Source organism: Taeniopygia guttata, chromosome 1 (assembly GCF_048771995.1).
Source record: "Taeniopygia guttata chromosome 1, bTaeGut7.mat, whole genome shotgun sequence".
In the NCBI taxonomy this organism is placed as follows: Eukaryota; Metazoa; Chordata; class Aves; order Passeriformes; family Estrildidae; genus Taeniopygia; species Taeniopygia guttata.
Genome location: NC_133024.1, coordinates 39,065,471 through 39,085,553, shown reverse-complemented (window position 1 = coordinate 39,085,553; position 20,083 = coordinate 39,065,471). Strand labels below are relative to the sequence as shown.

Here is a 20,083-nt window from a genome sequence, read left to right as displayed (position 1 = left end):
AGATCATACCTGGTGCTCTGGTGGGTTTATGAGTAGAGCACTGAGAGCAATTAGTTCCTGGATGAGGATAACAACAGGCGATTACCCTATTTAACAGCTGCTAAGTGGTGTTAATTGCTGGCTATATACCACAAGCTGAGCAATTTTGTGCAAACTGTACAAACAGAACAAAACAAACAGATGATGTAGGGAGAAAAATGGGTCTGGAAGAACCTCTATTAATCCCAAACAGACATACAGCTGGAGAGATCATATTCATTGCTGGTGTGAATTATTTGTAACAAGCAGTTTGTCAAATCCAGCCCGTTACTGAATTGTCTGTGAACAGAAAGCCATTTATATTAGTTTCTTCATTATTCACAGTCATTTAATGAACTGTTTGTATGAAAACATTTTTTGCCTAAGGTTTGGTTTCTCCAGCATGGCTAGTTTGTGATAAATTCATTCTTATTGAACAATGCCCTGATTTCCATGAAACAGAGTAAAGAATAAGATATTTTCAGAATTGAGCCTTAAATTTTAAGTTAATAATAAGCAAATTATCTCTAAAAAAGGGAAGAAAATATCTCTAAATGAAATTATGATGTAGAAATTCTTTTCTTCTCACTGAAATGTTGAAAATACCAGGAAAAGTCCAGACAAGAAATCTTATAGATGTTTTCATATTTTTTTTAGATGCTCTGTTGGTTTTCAGGTTGCTAAGAGCATTCACTAAGAACAGTGCAGTACATGACCAGCATAGCTGGCCACTGTGTACATTGTATTGCTTAATAGCATGTTTTAGATTTTACATGACAGACAAAAGTTGACTTATTTGGAAAGTATAGCTGCCAATTATAAAAACAGCCTACATGCTATGAAGATGTTGATAAGTCATTAAAGTAATCATAGAAGGGAAAAAAAATAGAGTTTTGTAAGTCCCTCTCCTGTTTTTAACTGGGATAGAATTCATTTTTCTTCTCAGTAGCAGTACAGTGCTGTGTTTTAGATTCAGTAGGAGAATAATTTTGATAATAGAGTGATGTTTTGGTTGTTGCGTAGTCATGCTTATCCTGTCAAGGACTTTTCAGTGTCTTGCAGTCTGCCAATAAGGAACTGCACAAGAAGCTCTGAGAGAACATAGCTGAGACAGGTGACCCAAAGTAGCCAAGTGATATTCCATACTGCAGAACATTCTACCTAGTATATAAACTGGGGGGAGTTACCTTACAGGGGTCGATCATGACTTAGAGACAGGCTGAAATGTTGGTGGAATTGTACTGTGCATCACTTGTTTCTCTCAGCTCTCTTTCTCTCCCTCCTTTTTTATTACATTTACTATTAATTATTATTATCATAATCCTCATCATCATTGTGTGTGTTTTGTTTTGCTTTGTTTCAATTATTAAACTGTTCTTATCTCAACCCATGGTTCTACTCCTTTCCTGATTCTCCTCTCCATTCCACCATGGAGGAGGTGTGGTGAGCGAGCAGCTTCATGGTACTTAATTCCCTGATTGCGTTAAACTAGTCCCAAAAAATCGCTAAAATAATATATTCACAGCTGAAATTCACAGCTGAGATTCTACCAAGAAATTATGAATGTCTATTTGAAATTATTCTTTTTGATGAGCTACATACAAACAAGCAAATCAGACATAAATAAATGTTCTAGATGTCATTCAAGTAGTGGCATTGTTGATCAACCTAAGCTAAATGTGCCATGCTGGTTGCTTTTCCAACTGTGAATCAAGAAAAAAGACCCAGTATCAAGCATGCAGCAGACTGAAGGATCAATATTGTCATCTGGTTTCTGTTGCTTTGGTTCCTCCTCAGGTTAATCATCTGATTAATTTCTCTTGCTCTTTTTTGTTTTAATTTAGAAAGGATATTATTTTCCCTAAAATTTATGTTGGTCTTCTATACACATATATTTCTTCCAATATGCACACCACCATTATAAGCCATGAAAATTTTTTTTTTACCAATATGACCTTTCTCAGTGGACTTTCATGGAATAAAGGCAGGATCCTATTTTTCAGAAATCCCATGAAAATAATGAAACTCTTATTTAGGTAAGAGATCAAATGCCAAACATTTACTCAAAGTGCTTAAAATTTGGGCTTCCTTTTTCTTCTCTTCCTACAGAGCATTTGAAAGACAGGAGAGTGATGGCTTGCAATAAACATAGCTTATCTCTAGAACATGGCACTCTATGACATTAGATTTTTGGGTGTTTTGTGCAGAAATTTTCTTGAACTGCAAAAAAATTGTAATTTTAGTCTACATTTGGTCTTCTTATGCTTTGAATATTTGCATGGAATTTGAATTTACAAAGTAAGTTAGAAGTCTTCTGAATTCAATGATTTTCATATTATCAATGGGAAGGTAATTTCTATAGCAACATTTTAAAGGTTATTCAAAAACTGATGAAGGATCTGGGGGAGAGGGAGGAGAAGTGGTTTTTTCTTTCCCTTACCATTTATTTTCACTTAACATCTCTCAGGAAGAAAGTAATAAAAAAAGAGAGAAGAGAAAGAACAGCATGTCTGGTGCTGGTAAATGGCCATTGACCAAGAAGAATAACAAGGGATTATGACTCTGGGATTTTATCTATACATTATAATATATTTCCAAGCTGAACTGCTAAAACTTGCTAGCTTCTATGCCCTGAAGAATCTCCTTTCTTTAAATAATGTAGGTTGTGGTTTACAGTCTGTGCAAATACATACAGAGAGAGAAGAGGCACATAAACTTAGTCTTAATTTTAATAAGGCTATATTTTATATATGTCAGTAAATGTTTTATGCTCTAAAATAATTTCAGGGAATACAAAACCAAGTAAGGCTCCTTAGCTTGACATGTAGCACTTGGTTTGGGTAAAAGAATTAATTCTGTGGTTTATGGAGGTTACAGAGTTTCCAAATGCAGAAGCAGGATAGGAGGAGGCTGCATCAGCTCCATGCTGACCGTCAGTCTGAACAGGATCTGTCTCCCAGTCTCTCCAATTGCTGGCATATGGATGTACAAACCCTCAAGGCCATAGTTTCACATTAGCTTCCAGTACAGACACCCTGGCATGCACACACACATACACAAAAGTATCTCTCAGTGCAGCCCCAGATCCTACGGGCTCTCCAGCAGCTGGCCTGGACTCCAGAACCCCTAGGCTGGCACCTTCATTTGCCACCTCCTCCTATGGTTGCAGCCTCAGAGGCACACGTCCTGGCCCCTGTCCCATCCCACATCACCCACTCTCTGTATTACCTGGAAGAACCTTCACTAGCTGTTATTACCATGCTCATTCCTGTCACTGGCACCATGGACACACGGACTGCTCTGACTCCTGGTCTCAGCCTCAGGGGTACCACTGAACCCCACACACACATTTGCACACAGGATGGAGACCGCCTTTCAGGAAAATGGCTTAGAAAATGGAGTTTAGTGAGAAGCTAAGACACACAGTAATGATCAGGAAGAGGGCGTAGCCAAGAATTTTCACTGACCAGCACCTGCTTGCACACAACTGGCTCATCTACCGACTTGTATTTTCCCACTTCTACTTCCCCAAGATACCTTGATTCCTCCTTTTCCCCACCCTTGGTTTGTCCCTAAAACATCCCAGTCAATCTTGTGCAATCCAAGCGCCCTTCCCCTGCACTCCATACCAAGCTCCATTCCCTTGATCTTGCTGCAGAAGGTGAGCAATAAAATAAATAAATAAAGCAGGCAGGGGCCAGTGTACATCACAGAGTCAGCAACAGCATACTGTGTACAAAACTACATATCAATGAGGGGAGCAAAGAGGAGAAGCAGTCACTGCTCTTTTAAGATAATATGAACATAGGAGAAAGATTGTTTTCTTCCAGCTTTACTAGATTGATGTACCCAGAAACACCCCTTACCCTGCAGTGCCTGGGAGTGCCTGATGAAATACAATTACAAGTTTATGCATGTAATATATACTATCTCCCCTCTCATAGATAATTATGAATTGGTGCTGCTGAGTCTCTGAAATCCTCCCCTGCATGTCAAGATGACTATTTCTTCTGTGTTTCTTTATTCATCCCCTGGCAGAGTTGCAGTAGAGAGTGTGGACAGGCAATATGAGTAAAAAATATGCACTTCTGAGGAATGCTGCAAAGCTTTCTTGCACTCTTTGCTACCTTACGTACTTTTGCTGTAATTTCTTCAACTTCTGAATGTTACCATAGGACAGATAAAGTAAGAAGATCTCAAAAATAAAGATGGATATTTTGACATTTTCTGTAAAATCCTGAAGCATGAGGTAAGATGAATTGGGTGAAAGAAACTGACTAACTCACAAAAAATCAAATCCTCCCTCATACTCCTTCAATGTTATAAATCAGAATATTTTTACCTTGATATAGCTGACACATGGGTAGAAAGTAGGCAACTATTTCTTTTCCCTATTAATTTCTGTATTAGTTTTTAGTGGATAAAGGCTGTAACAATTAACATAATGAGCAGTGATACTGGCACCTTAAATTTTGAGGTAGCACTCTATGTAATAAACAGACTTCACAGTTTGAACTTCATGTATGTCATTGGAGAAATCCTTCTGTGATTTCATCTCAAGACTGAAGTGAAATGGAATGCAAAGGATCATGTGGATTGTTAGCTTCTCCAAATACACGGTGGGATTTGGGATGTGGGTTGAATCTTCCCAGTAGGAGTGCTACAAATGAGGCTGCAAACACATTTATTTGTTAGCGCATAAAATTTGTCTCCACTCTCTAACAAAATAACACCTTATTTCCTGGTACTGTTAATGTACTGATAGAGTGGAGTTTCCTTAGAAATCCCTTTATAGTTACATCTCTTTTCTCATCAAGGCCTACAGTCCCACATGAATGCTTCCCTTAATACTTCTTAATATTTGTTCATGTTAGCATTTTGTGAACTTTCCTGTTGAATTTGAGGACAGCAAAGATAATTTGATTTAGCTGAGATAATCTATTGATGCTTCCCCTAAGACAGCACTTGAAATGAATAATTTGAATGGAATAATCTGAAGTTTTCTTTTAAAAGCTATCAGCTCTTCTGAAGCGATTGTCCCCCCCATCTTACCATGCACGCAAACACACATATTTATGTATACTTTTCTTCATTACCATCCCTAAGAGTTATTTTCCTTACGATCCCTTGCTCTTACTTTGCTGTTCTCTATCTGATGTTTTGTTAAGGATCATATCATAGTATTATCACTCACACCTTCGTTTCAGTCACTTCTTCCCATTTTAATAGAATTGGTAGAGAAGACCTTGCCTGTCTAATTTATATCTCCATCTTCAGTTTAAATAACTTCTAAATTAATTTGAAAATCTTCCAGAACCATCCATTTTCCTTTTCCCTGCTCTCAACAGGCCCCTTGATAGCTAAATATTCCCCTTATTACTAATTAAGATACTTCCTTTATTCTTCTATTAGTCACAAAAAGATTTCTCTCTAGTTTTACGCATTGTATGCATTTGGTGGCTTAGAGTAATCCCCAGTCATAGCAGTTTTCTTTTCTTTCTTCTTTTTAACATTAGGCACAGATTTTCAATCAGTCTACTCTCATGTAGCGTCTAAACCAGTATTTACACCTTTGATATAAAACACATTTCCTGCATTTTTCCCTTGCTCGTCTCCCTGAACAAATTGTATTCTTCTGTGTCTGTGTCAGATGTGCAGCATATCCCACAGTCTCTGTGATGACAGCTAAGTCATCATTTTGATCATGAATTAAGTTTTGAAGTATCTCCTTGTACCTGTGCTTTGATAGTTTACCAACAGATATGAGACTGTCATTATTCTTCCTACAATTCTCTTTTGAATTGTCTTTGTCTTCTCCTTCCCCATAAATATTGAGCTTAAATTCAGCAAATTATATAAATCAGATTTTAGTTCATTCCATTATAAAAGAGATAAGTTTAGTTCTTCCAAGTGGTAAAATATGTAATAAATTTACAGAAATTGGAGGTGTGCCAGTATTAAATCTTTGGAATTGAGAAGAAAATGATACCAACAATCCTTCCTGACTTGAAAAGATGTCTTCTGATGATTTTTAAGAACTATTATTACATCATTATTCATTCCATTATACATATCACTATAGAGAAAACTACAATAGGTCTGAGCCCATACTGTAGTGAAGACATTAAGGTTTCCCTCTGGAAACAATAATAAATTGTGTCAGTTTTCTAGGTCTAAGCAATTTCCTTGAAGAGTGTAATTAATTTGTAAGAAAACCCCATCCAACAGTAAAGATTGCAGAATAAAATAGCAAATCAGAAACTTGTTGAAAAATAACACTTGCCATAAAAATGATAACAATACAATGCAAAGAAATTGAAAAGCAACATGTAAATAAATTACTGTGGCATTGTTCTTGCTACTATGGTTAATGTTATGTCAGCACTTTCATTAGAAGATCCATTTTTCAAAGTTTATGAGTCATCTATAAAATTTTAAAAAAATCTTTATAAGACTAATGCTGGAAGATCATGCTCTAGAAGGAGTTTTGATTACAATAGTGTAGAGGAAAAAACACCAATTACTCTTCACCAAATGTCTTGAGTTGAAAAACAAGGTATCAGTTTAAAAATATAATTTAAATTTTTTTGGACTGAAATTGTAGATGGAGATGCAGCTATAAAATTAACTTTCTTTCCCTGTCACTCAGTAATTTACAACATCATCTTAAAGAAAATGGGAATGAAGGCAAAGTATTTAAGTGGAGAGTCTGTAGAGTGTCTTTGAATGACAGAAGCCATGTTGTCATTTTGAATTTTACTACCTGCTCCACATGCTCCTCTCTAAAGAAAAATATTTTAAAACTAAGCTCATTAGGAAGAAGTGACGATATATCTGTAGCTGAGTCATTGATGCAATTTTATGTTGGTGCAAGAATAACACATTTAAAGCTTTTAAGCCAAGATTTAGCAAAATCTTTCCCTTATAGGTACTAATGGAAAATATGCTTTGTTAATAAAATACTTTCTAACAATTTATTTAGAACATGTTTTCTTTAAATCATGGAGTAATGAGTAATATTATGGGGCATGAATGATATAATGAGAGACTGTTAAAAGATAGAACCTTGTAAGCTTTATCTGCACTTTCTCAGGAGTATTCTATTGCTTTTGAACCCAGACTGCCGAATTGAAGGCATCCTAGGTCTGATCTGACTAAATACAGCATTCTTATATTTTTGTGAGGACTTGGGTGTTTGAGAGCATTAGTATTGAGATAATGTCGAAGAACTCTGGACAGCATAAAGAGGCAAATCCAGTACAGTCACATTTCTATGGTTCAGCCTCAAGAAGAGATGACTGAGAGGGAACCTCATGAATACCTACAAGTATCTGAAGGGAGGGTGCCTATAGGATGGAGCCACACTCTTCTCAATGGTGCCAAGCAACAGGACAAGAGGCAATGAACAGAAACTGATGCACAGGAAGTTCCACCTGGACATGAGGAAGAGGTTCTTTACAGTGTGGTTGACTGTGCAGGTATCCCAGAGAGGTTGTGGAGTGTCCCTCTCTGGAGATACTGAAGAGCCATCTGAATATAGCCTGTCCCATGAGTTCTAGGATGGCCCTGCTTGAGCAGGAAGGTGGGACCAGATAAACCCACTGCGGTTCCTTCCAACCTTACCCATTCTGTGATTTTGTAATTCTGTGACTTTTGTGAAGAACTCGTGCATGAATAATACCTTGAAATAATTTTGAGAGCAGATACTTGAAATTACTGAAAAAATTATTCCAGATATATTTTGCTTATGAGTAGAGGCCTAGGACTCTCTATAAAATCTTCATTGAAAATCTGTGTTTTTACCAATGGACATTTATAAGTCATCATAAGTCATTTCTTGCACATATCACCAAAAGAGAACCACAGAACTGTTGATGTGAAAACACAGCTCCAGAGTCAGAGCTCCTATGCCTCACTCAGAATAAGGTCACCTAGGGCATTCCCCAGCCCCTCTGGGCAGCCAGCTCTTTGGGCACCCCTGAGGACTCTGGCTCCATTTCTTTATTCCCTCATCAGCAATTTAGACACATAGATTCAATCCTTCTCAACCTTCACTTCTGCAGTTGGAACAGCCTGAACTCTTTCAGCCTCTTCTTATAAAAGCAATGCCCCAAGACCTTCATCAGCATTGTGGCCCTTCATTGCACTTGCTCCAGCAAGTTCATATCTCTGTTGCACTGGGCATTTAGGTCTATGAGTGCACCAGATATCAAAATTAATCTAGTTCAATATCACTAGTGGGGAACCGAAAGCTATTCAATTTACCTGAACATAGATACTCACTGCAGGGTTCAGTTGTCTAAACACAGATGTTCTGTACTATTTCAAAAAGGTCTGAAGTATTCCCCATGCCCTCCAGCTGCCAAGCACCAGATCATATTTGCCATCCTGTGTGAATATCTTGGAAATTTTCTGGTTTACTAGAAGCCATGGATAATCTAGGTTTAGGCATTGATGTTATAACAAACCTTAGACAGCAAAATACCTTTCATTTTCTATGTATTATAACTTCATATATAACCCTGCCATATAATTTTATCCACATAAGCTAAGGTTCCCCTTGGAGTCGTCAGAGTTTCTGCCGGGGGCAGTTCGGAGGAAGAGATTATCTCCTTCCATTTAACCAGCTGAAATAAAGTGAAATGTCCTCACCCCCTCTGATCACTCACTTCTCCCAGACTTAGAAAGCCAAGGCCATAAGCACAAACAAATAGAGGAATAACAAAAAAAAAGTGCAATCCTAAAATACCTGAGAATTGAAAACAGGAAATGAAGAGCTGATTAGAGGTCATTTTTTTTTTCTCTCCTCCAAATTTTGCAACAAATAACACGCTTTAGTAGTGCTACGTTATTACTATCTCCCAGTGATTTTGTTTACAATGCCTCTCATTATTACCCACTCTCTCCATGTGCACTTTAAAAATGTGAATCACATTAAGCGTGATTGCATTTGCATTAAACACATGGTTAGTTTTTTAAAAGTACAAATGCTTGTAATTTTATGACACACCCGCATGAATTATAAAATGATGCATAATAGAACTTTGCTTGATTTCATAATTACCTGTTGTTATCCTGGGCTAATTAAATATTCAGCACCGCATGTTAATCCTGAAAGTCTCCCTGGCATCTTCTCTTCCCTTTTCTTGATTTTTTTTTAGCACATTCAATTGAGTTACAACTTGTTTCATGGAATCTTTAGCAACCCAAGAAAACACAAAACAAATAAAACCCAAAACCTAAACCTCCCAAAAAAACCCTACAATTAAACCCAAAAAAACCATACACCAAAACTCATCAAAAATAAAATCAAAATAACCCCCAAATATTTGCTGTAGAAAATTTAGGCCTTATACAGTTCAGATTTTGCATTCATGATGCAAGTGTTGTTCCCAAGCATCTGCTAAGTATATTTAAAAAAAAAAAAAAAAGGTACTTTGAGGAAGTACATGAAATGTAGTGTCTTTACTTCTTTACCTATTTTTATTTCCTCCACATCATACTGTTCCTGTAGGTATACTTAGCCTAAATTTAAATTCTTTGTTTTAAACTGCTGTGATACTACTGCTTTCAGCCCATTTGGTGCATGTCTCAGTACTGCATAAATGAAAGGGGTGTCAATCATCATGCTTTTAGATTCTTGTATTTCTCAGTTAATAATTATGATCTGTGAGCTTGGTCCTGCAAGTAGTCATTTCTGTGAGTAAAATTAGGCATACAGATTTGCATTTGCAGGATTAGTGACAATGTAAGCTTTGGCATCATTATATTGCTATGCAAATGCTTAACAATTCTCTCTTTGATTTCTTCCATTTTTATTCCCTTCCATATCCCCACACCTTCTTTAACAGGTGAACTTATAGTCAATTTCTGTGAAGGTTTAGTACTTTGAAAATCTAAACCCTGAGGTAGAGGTAGATATGCTTGGATATTCTTCTCTCAAACCCTCTTTGAACTTTTAAGACTTCATTGCAGCTAATCTTACCACAGAAACGATCTTGGAAATAAAAGTGTTAGCCCCAGTTATACAAACCTTTGTGATCTGAGTTGTTTTCCAACATACTAGCATTGGAAAAGACGAGCACCATCACCAAGATGCATGTGTATGAGCTCGTTCACATCTTTCATGTATTGTGTAAACAGGATTTTTGGATTAAACATTTAAAATAATACATTCCCTCCCATATGTTTATCCTTTTATTAACTGTAAATATGTAAACTGAGCCATTTTCAGTCCCGTCATTATTGTCAGTTTGCTCCTGCTCTCCACTCCACATGAGCTTTCCCTTAGCTTAACTGCCTTGTAGAAAATGCACCAGCATATAGAAGTCAGAATAATAACAACAGAGAGGAAAAAAAAAATTAACATTTTACCAAGGCCATTTAAAGATCCACAATCACTAGCATACAAAGCACTTTGGCATGGTTTGATTCTGTATCTTTTGTTACCAGATTGCAGACACTCTTTACAGTAATGGAAGCATTATTTCCTCTGATAACCACAATAATTTATTAGAATACTTCTTCTTCTTGAATATTATTTTTCCTCGGTTTTGCTGCATTAAAATAAATTAAATAAATTTAGATCAGTTTTGGCTCAACTCTCTAACTACTCTGTCAAAGTCTTTTAGAACAAACCTCAGATGCAGTTGTTATTGTCCTCTGTGGCAACAGTCATTGCAAACATCATTAAGGATGTGAGGTCTCTCCCTTAATTAAGAACTAAAAGGTTTCATTTCCTAAAACAAAAGCATGTGGCAGGTTTTATTGATCTGGTCTATGTCGCCAACTGAACACATTAGCAGGGGTTATTGATTACTCTAGCGGTAATTAGCTCTGTTCCTTGTCAGGTAAAGCACACATTCCTAAGATCTTTCCTAAAGAGGCCTATATGTTCATTCACCAAGTTATACAATGAAGGGGGTTTTTAAAGTCTTTATTGCCTAGCCATCATTTTTTAAAATTTAACAGCAACCATTAGAAAGGTCATCTTCCAGTCATTATCTTGTTATGATTCTTTCTGAATGTCACTGCTGCATTTAGGAATTAATTAAAAAACAAAAGAAGCAGAGCATTGTTTGGGTTTTTTTTAATGTAAGCACATATGGCTATTACTGCTTTTAAAAACTCCCAGCAACAGAACTGCCATTATATGTTAATCTGAAATTGTGGTACATATTTCCTAACAGAACGCTTAGGATCTTTCCCCAGTTTTGAAAGAATAATTTCAGACTGACAACTGTCCTAGTTAATTTCTTAACAACATTTAATTCATTTTTTGATCTGGTATTAAAAAAAGAAGCTAATTATTTTCAATAGCACTTCTTTGGAGAAAAGGCTTGATAGGTAAAAAGGGGCCTAATAATGTCTGGCTTTCTTCAGACAGCTCGAAGTCCTGGCCCTCATGGGTAACTGAAACCAGCCTGATATCTGCAGAGGGAAAACAGAGAAGAGCTCAGGCAATATGGGAGGTTTCTGGACTTCATTGTTCCTGGTGCAGGTGGTTGAGAAGTAGATGAAGGGAGCTGCTTTGCTGGATCTCACAATTACAGCAAATGATGAACTGATAAGGAATGTGAAGGCTGGGGAAATTCTTGACTACAGAGAGATGGCATCATTTGTGATCCTGAAAAGAGGAAAAAAGGTATAAGGGTCTGGGAGACCTGAATGATTTCCAAGGGTCACTCTTTCCAAGCTTGTGTATGGTCCATCCCAATATGAGGACAATCAAGTAAAGGTGACAAGAATTCTGTCTGTGTGAACATGGATTGAATCTTGTGTGTGTTAACTAAAGTCAAATGTAAAAAAAAAAATAGTGATAATATGAGAGGTGGAAGCAAGATAACTTGCCCTCTCCAAGGACAAGTTTGTGGTTAGGAAAGCCAAAACTCATTCGGAGTTATATCTGTCAAGGTTTCAACAAGTATATCAACAGCAAAAGGAAGACCAGAACTATCAAGCTGCTGCTGAAGAGTGCAGGGAACCTAATTTACCAGAACACAGAAAATACTTTATTTTTTACTTCTAAGATTTATATTCTGGGATTCCAGATTCCTCAAATCTGTGGGAAAGTCTGGAGTAAAGAAGAGGACTGAAGAACTCTGGAGTACTCCAGAAAGTCTGGAGCAAAGAGGAATTCTTCCTCAGTAGAAGAGGATCAGATTTGGGAATATTTAAAGAAACTGAACATCCACAAGTCTATGGGACCTTGTGCTCATGAGTGCTGAAGGAGCTGGAAAATGTTATTGCAAGGCTGCTCTCAGCTACCTTGGTAAGATCATGGTAACTGCAAGAGATTCTTGGGCAAGGAAACAAAGCAAACTGATGAAGACACGCAAGAATGAGCATCAGGAAAACTACAGGCATGTTAGCATCACCTGAATCCCAGAGAAAATGAAAAAGCAAATAATCCCAAAATAAATTTCCAATCACATTAAGGAAAATAAGGCTTTTGAGACTAGCCAACATGAGTTTACAAAAGGAAAATCAACTACATATATTGGGGTTTCATCTTATACAAATCATATATATCATATCAACTAGCCTAGTAAACTTTTGCAAAGAAATCATTGGCTCAGCCGATTACTGTTGTTGTTCATGTTCACTTCAGATTTTGACACTGTCTCCCATCAAATCCTCATGAACAAATGGATAAAGTCTAGTCTAGATAAGTGGGTAGTGAGTCAAAATGAAAAGTAGCTCAGCTTCCAGGATCCGAGAGTGGTGACCAGCTGCACCCACTTCAGCTGGAGGCCAATTACTAGTGGTGTGTGCCAGGGCTTCAAATCAGGGCCAATTCTGTTCAACTCCAACAGGTTTGCAGATGTTACAAAAAAGCAGCTGCAATAGTTGGGAGTTTGGTGGGGTTTTTTTGTGGTGGTTTTCATTTTTGGCAGAAAACAAAATGTTGGCATTTTAATGATGACTCTTGACGATTGTAAATTTGGAAGCATTGTTAACACACCAAAAGATCAACATATATTTTACAGAGGAAAAATATATGCCTTAAATTATTGTATTTCACTGTTTTACTGTATTTATGATACAGAAAAACAGTGAACTATAATCATTTAAGGTACATATTCATTACTCATGTGCTTTAATTGTCTTGTCTTGATTTAGACAGGTCTGAAGGCTAGATATTGTAGTTTATTTCTACAATTATTTGAGAGGGACAGGCACCTCTAGAATGAGATAGAGAATCCCAAGGGAATGGATAATTTTCTCGGGAGCTTACCAATGACTATAAATACCATTTGAAGTGTGTGTCTAGCTATATATTACTAGGTCTGTTTTACAAGATGAATAAAATACATTTTGGCTATAAAGTGGAAACTCATCTGTTGAACTTTGCAAAATTTACTGGTACAGTTATGTTTAATCTCTTTCAGTAATTAAATACAGTTAGCCTGTGTATCACCCCTAAACAGCTGCAGCAGTCCTGATGTCTGCTGATATTGTGAATTCTTTCCTCTTTTTTTTGCTTAGCATCCTAATATTCACATTAAACATGCCCTGCTCAGTGATGTGAATACAAAATACTTTTCTTTTTTTTTTTTTTTTTCCCACTGAAAACCTGATCAAATTTGTTTGGCGAGCTTTAGTGTGTTCTTTGGAAATCTGACCATAATGGAATGTCTTCCAGAATTAGTTTTATCTCAGCAAAAATCCACAGATATGATTAAGCGAAGCAAGGAATAGTCCAGAGAATCTTTGTAACTCCCCATATTCCAAGTCCATTCAAGGACCAGAAAACAATACATGCCCCAGAAATAGCTGCATGAGTGTCAGTAATTTTAGAATGTCATTGTGATTAGGATGTTTTGACACATAGGGATAATTCTAACTTATCTGGAATTTGAGAGACAGATATAGAAATTAATGCTAATTTTTTACTCAATTGGAGAATAATGGTGAACCACCATTATAACAAAGTCAACATAAAGACAGATTCCTGACTATACCAGTGATGTCATATTTTTTTTCAAACTATACTAGAAATGAACCACTAATCACAGACAACATTTTATCTTCAATATTCAGTATACATCTACACTGAGTCAGGAACAAGTTTGGAAAACTTGTTATAAACAAGTCAGACTTAGTTCTCCACACTGTTAAACTGTCAGCTGACTTTCCATATCTTTTCTGAAGCACTCTAGCAAGTTTTCCACAGGTGTCCTAGGTTGACTGTATGATGCCTTTAACCCCAATCGTCTGCCCTGTTTATGTTGAATAATAAGTTCTACACCTTTAAGACTTGTTCCAGGAGTGAAGGGTGCGGGGAAGAAGCGCAGAGTTTGTTTTCAAGAACTGCACTCGCTCCTCCACATTCCTGCTCCTGGACTGTGTCGTCTGCGGATGGACAGACAGCGAGAGAGAGCTCTCCTTTGCTTTTTCTAGTTAGTTTTAGCTAGCTGAGGCAAAGAAGTTCCCTGGACTGTGTTTTTTCCCTTTCTTTGGACCTGCTCTGGACTAAACACCAGAAGAGCAGCAGCAGATCACACCTGTGGCCCAGTGGGCCAGGCCTGGACCACAGCATTTCCAGCGCCGGAGGGACTGATCAGAGACTGAGTAAGCCCAGCTGCAACCCGGGGGATTTTTTCCCTGAGTTTGTCTCTCTCTTGGAGTGGCGAGAATTTTACTGTTTAGTATTGTTTAAGATTGCTTGTTTAATAAACATGTTTTTTCCACTTTCCTCCAAAGAGGTATCCTTCCCGAACTGGTTGTTGGGAGGGGCCAATTGAGTCTGCTTTCCTAAAGGAACACTTTTAGGGTCCTTTCCCCAAATTTGCCCTGAACCAGGACAACAGGTTATCTCTATTCCAGTTTAGGGAATAATGTTGCACAGATTCTCCATTAGGCAGTGTGTATACAATTGCCTAATGTCTGTCTGATACAATTCTCCTTAGTCTTAAAATATTATCCAAACTTGTATCCTACCTTTGAGTACTCACATATGCCATATGCCAGTGTACAGAAGCCATAGTCTCATTTTCGTGCTATAAAAACTTCTCCCTAATAAATTGCAATATAATCCTTGCATTATTTCAGGCACTTTGAAATTATTCTCACTAGCACTACTGCAACACATGCTAATAATTTTGCATTTTCTATTTTAGGGACACTGCCTGAGTATGAAGATGCTACGGGCTACTGTATGTCTGCAGAAGTAGCCAGCCTGCCAGACAAGAGCTGTCCCTGGCATAGCATAGACATGAACCAAAAAGTCCTACCTGGCATCATATCCAGAGGCTGGTCCTTAATTTTCATTTATTCATCAGAATAGACACACTTAGGCTCCAGAAACATTAAATCATTAAAACATTTAAAACAAAACAAAATTAAAAAATAAAACAAACCAAAACCACAAAAATTAGTAAAAAGCTTCTACCAAAACAAAATCAAACCAAACCCAACAAATTAAAAACAATCTCCCCCAAAACACAAACAAAACAAAACAACAAAAAAAAAAAACCCAAACCAAACCAACCAACCAACCAACCAACCAAACCTAAAAAACACCCCAAACCAAACAGCTAACCAAAGGCAAAAACCAACAGTCCATAAATAAGGAGATGAGGGAATTGGATTTACTGCTTTTTGAGACAAGGAAAAAATGTGTTAAAACACATTAATTTCTGCAGAGCACATAAATATTGCCTATAAGCATTACTGTGGAGTAAGTTCTAGAGAATCAGAATTATTTTTTAATCGATTCAGAATCTTCCAACCTTTTCCAGTTCATAGACATCTAACATTTCTTTAGGAGTCCTTGACATACTGAGGAAAATCACATAGGTGCTATTCTATACATGGAATATAAATAGACTTCCTCTTTTCTCTGATGCTCCTTCCAATCTCTTTCAGAGTAGTCCCCAGATACACATTGATTTGCAGACACAGGGGTAAAACTCCTAAATGCCTCATCAATAGAAAAACGAAGTGATCCAGAAGTCAGATTAGGATGGGAAATAGGAAATGTTGCTATTTATGTAAGCACAGAGGTTCTGGATCTGAACATGAAGAGTGAGCTGAAATTTAATACTATAAAGACTGTTATGAGAAAAGTATTTCACAAAAACATTATGATACCCAGGGAATTAATTGATGAAAGCATTATTGTCTTTATGGTACAGAGAAACTATTGCATAAACTGTGTTCTTCTGATAAAGTCAAATAGTCTAAAAGTTCAGAAAAAGAAAATAATATTCCTGCATTAAAAAAAACCTGTAAAATATAGTTTAAAATTATTTCTCAGGCCACAATTATAATTAAAAAAATTTATTGTCAAATATAATTCTTGATCACTCATGCTATGCTGAGATGCTGCTTTTTATCTAATTGGGATTAAAAAAGAATTTTTTCTATAAATAGAATTAAAAACCTTTGTCACAAAAGAAATTGAAAAACCTATGACACATTCTAATTAAAACAGAAGCTTATGAACTCATATTCCTCAAATAGATGTGAGAAATCCACTTTGCATACTACTACATTTTTAGGATTATTTATTCCTTTTGCAAGGAAAAATATAAGATATTACTATGCACCCTTAAAATATTATAATTCAGTTCACTTAAGTATTCGAGACTTTAATTTTTCGTTTTTACTCTTTTATTTGGGGGTTGTGAATAGTACTCACTGGCCCCTTGACAGAGTGCAAAGCTTTACTATCCTCTGCTCCAGTCAACTATACTGGAGCCCCACTACAGTTTGAGCAATCTTAGGAAACACCATAGTCTAGACTCCAAAAATTATCAATAGGAGGATGTTACACAAGAAGGAAACCCTAATTAGCAGTACTAAGTGAAATTCAACTTTTGAAAGACATAAAAATTCAAGACTTTAGTCTCAAAATAGGAAGGAGGAGGAGGCAAATTCAAAAACATTTTGTGGAATGCAAATTATTTTCAAGAACCTAATTATGGTATTTTAATTAAAATGAAAAAGTCTGTGCATTCCCCAAATGCCAATTCCCTGTAAAAATTAGGATGGGATTCATTAAGCCTAATTTTAGTCTTCATCTGAGTCATTTTATGCTCCTTCAGCAGTGGATAGAATTGAGCAATGCTAGGGAGCTGTTCCTCTGGTTAGTTCTGAATATCTACACCAGAATGAGAGCCTAAAGTCGGTTGCTTTCATTGTTCTCCTTACTGTCATATTCCCCTCAACCCCGCCCTCTGTATTTGGCTATAAAACAAACCCAAAGGGAGCATTTACTGTAGTCACACCCACAACACAGATCTAAATGTGCCTAACAAAGATACAGCTGTTTTTAACTAGCCTGTTCAATACTAAACTGTATTTTTCTACATAGGAACAGGGCACAACAGCATCTGCAATACGGAAGCACCAGGTTCATGCTGTGGACAGGGAGCCATATCCTTGGATATGAGGCAGTGGACATAATCCCCACGAAGGATAGGAAACAAGGTTTAGTGTTTTGCTATATGATAATAAAATCAAGTCAGTTTAGCAAAATTTAACATTTCTTTTTAGGTAATTTGTTTTCCTAACACCGATACTAAAATAATAAACATTCTTTTAAATACCTTCTGTATTCAGTAAGGTAAAAATGCTTGCATATGTAAAACTATCTTTATAATCTTTAATTTTGTGTTGCATTCCCCTTTCCAGACAGGGGATGAGCACCCACAGTAGCAACAACAACAAAGCAGATTTATGGCATCACTCTTAGTGACAAAAATGGGATGGAAGGCTGCTTGTCTTCCAAAGTCTCATCTACCATTGTTCCTCAGGATGTGCAATTTTTCACTATATAATGCAATGCAATTCATACTATCTTAATACCAGTTCTCAAAATTCCTGTCAACATAATAGAAAACCAAACTCATCAAGAAATAAATGAAAGAATATGAGCACCTAGATTAAACATATTTTCTAGAAAACAATATAAATTCTATCTATCTACCTATGCCCCTGAAGTAAAATTCAAATGTTTGTCACATGGCAAATAAACAAACACTTTAGTTTCATTATCTGTATCCTTTTCTCTATAGATAAGCAAGAGTTCTGTTCCTTTACATGGATGTCAGATTAAGGCTCATTTGTCAAGTACCTGTCTCAGCATATGAAATGCAACTACTAACCATACAGTATTGTGTGTTTCCAAAAAGCATGAATAGAATACTTAGAAATGGTCACCTACTCTTTTTTCTCAAGTGTATGTTTCCGTAATTAGGGAAATGCATCTCCTCATAAAGCACTGAAAGCATCAAAAGCCCTTCTTGAACTAGACTCATTTTTTAAATTGCACAGTAGCTTAGCAAAAAGGAAAGAAAAGAAGATAATTTATTACCAAGAACAGTGTGCTATTTCAATTCTTGTGAGTTTAAATGCAGAATTTGGGAAAGACTTAAGGCACAGTCACACTCTCCAGGTGTCCCTGTGGTTTCTCCCTCTAAAACACAGGGTCTGTCCCACTCCTACATCCTTGCTCCTCATAGTGACCCATAGAGAAGGGTCCCCTGTCCCCTGAGGATGCAGGAAAGGTGAACTCTCCCTTAGATGTTTATGTATGGAGCAGATCAACAGCCAGCAAAGGTACCTTTCAGGTACATAGCCTGTAAGTCAGGCCTGATTTTATATCAGTTGAGACCCTACATTACTGCTGGGTTTAGACTTCTGAGAAGTAAGACAGGCTGTACAAACTCTGGCAAGACAAAAGTTTCACCAAAGTTCTGATAACACACATCTTAAATAGTTAAACCTAAAATCTGTACAGCTGTCTGTAGTAGGAACATATCACCCACCCATTCTGTTTTCTGAGAAGAGCTGGATGCTGTTTGAGAACAGAAAGGAAGAATTGGTTCAAAGACAAGTATTTACAAACTAATGAAAATAAACTTGTATCTGGAAAAGGATATTTTTAAAATCATAAATCATAATCTGCTGGAATTCTAAGCTTTTACTTCTCTATCTGGCCAAGAATTTTCATAAAACCTTTTGAAACTTTGTGGGTATTGATGTCCTTACAAGGAGTTCTGGAAGAAGAAAAAAAATAAAATAAAAAAAAAATTAAACACTGTAGTACATGCCTTTGGAGACCTTGAATCTACATGCCCCAACTCCCTCTCTATATGATGAACATGACATTAGCATATTACTTTTCTAAGCTATGTTTAAAAAACATAAAATGAAGGCTGTTTCCACTTCTTGTATTCTATCAATATCAATAGAGCTGACTAAAACTTGGGTGTGCTGGCTTTGCAAAAATTGATTTTTTCTCTCATGCGATTAAATTTTTTTTTTTTTTTTTGATGAGCAAAAAGTATGAAAATAGGAGAACGGGAACCTCATTTTTGATAGCATACTTTGTTCTAGAATTTTAGAAGAAAAACCTAAATAACAAGAGATAAAAGAAGAGGAAGGATTTATTCTTCTTGCTGACTTCATTTCATTATGAAAATCTACTTTTTATCAACAATATTAAAACTTATAAATGTATTTTTTGTTTTATGAGCAGGGTCTGTTCATACAAAGAACCAAAGTACATGTTCTAAGATGTGACACAATATGCAATATGACATTTAACAGCACTCATTCATTAATTTAACTTCACGGCTAATTTTTCATAGAATTATGTTGATCTGTGGTTACAGTTTTTCATGATAGATAAAATTTGCTCCTAAGAACAAGTGTAATTTCTTTTGAAGAAGAAGCTTGAGCTCTGAGTGCTTTCACTTCATGTTACAGTGAGCAGAGAGCAGATTTTCCCACAGGACAAGCAGTTGTGAGGTTGCAGCTATGTCAGAGAGCTCTGCTGGAGTGCCCTGCAAGTTAAGGGCTGGCAGCCTCCCTCCCCAGCACCTGGCTGGCATCACACTAACCTCAGACACAATTCAGCCACACCAGCACAAACTGTACCACCCTCAGACGGGTTCCCATCCCTTTGCTCCTGCAGTATGCTTGCCCACATGAACTCAGCCTCAACAGAGACCACCATGGACCCTCCCTGGCATGCAGCATTGTAGCAGCAAAGGCTGGCCTCTGAAGCAAAACATTTTCTTACTTTTCACAAAATTCCCAGAGATGCTTAACT

The 20,083-nt window shown here is 36.7% G+C and overlaps 1 long non-coding RNA gene across 1 annotated transcript in view; it reads left to right on the top strand.

Annotated features, from left to right (window-relative positions):
* The window catches only part of LOC140683766 (uncharacterized), a 38,202-nt gene extending 22,744 nt beyond the window's left edge, over positions 1–15,458 (top strand). The window contains exon 4 of the long non-coding RNA XR_012055193.1: positions 11,401–15,458. This is a non-coding gene — a long non-coding RNA (uncharacterized lncRNA). The remainder of the gene's footprint in view (positions 1–11,400) is intronic.
* Positions 15,459–20,083: the final 4,625 nt, after the last annotated feature.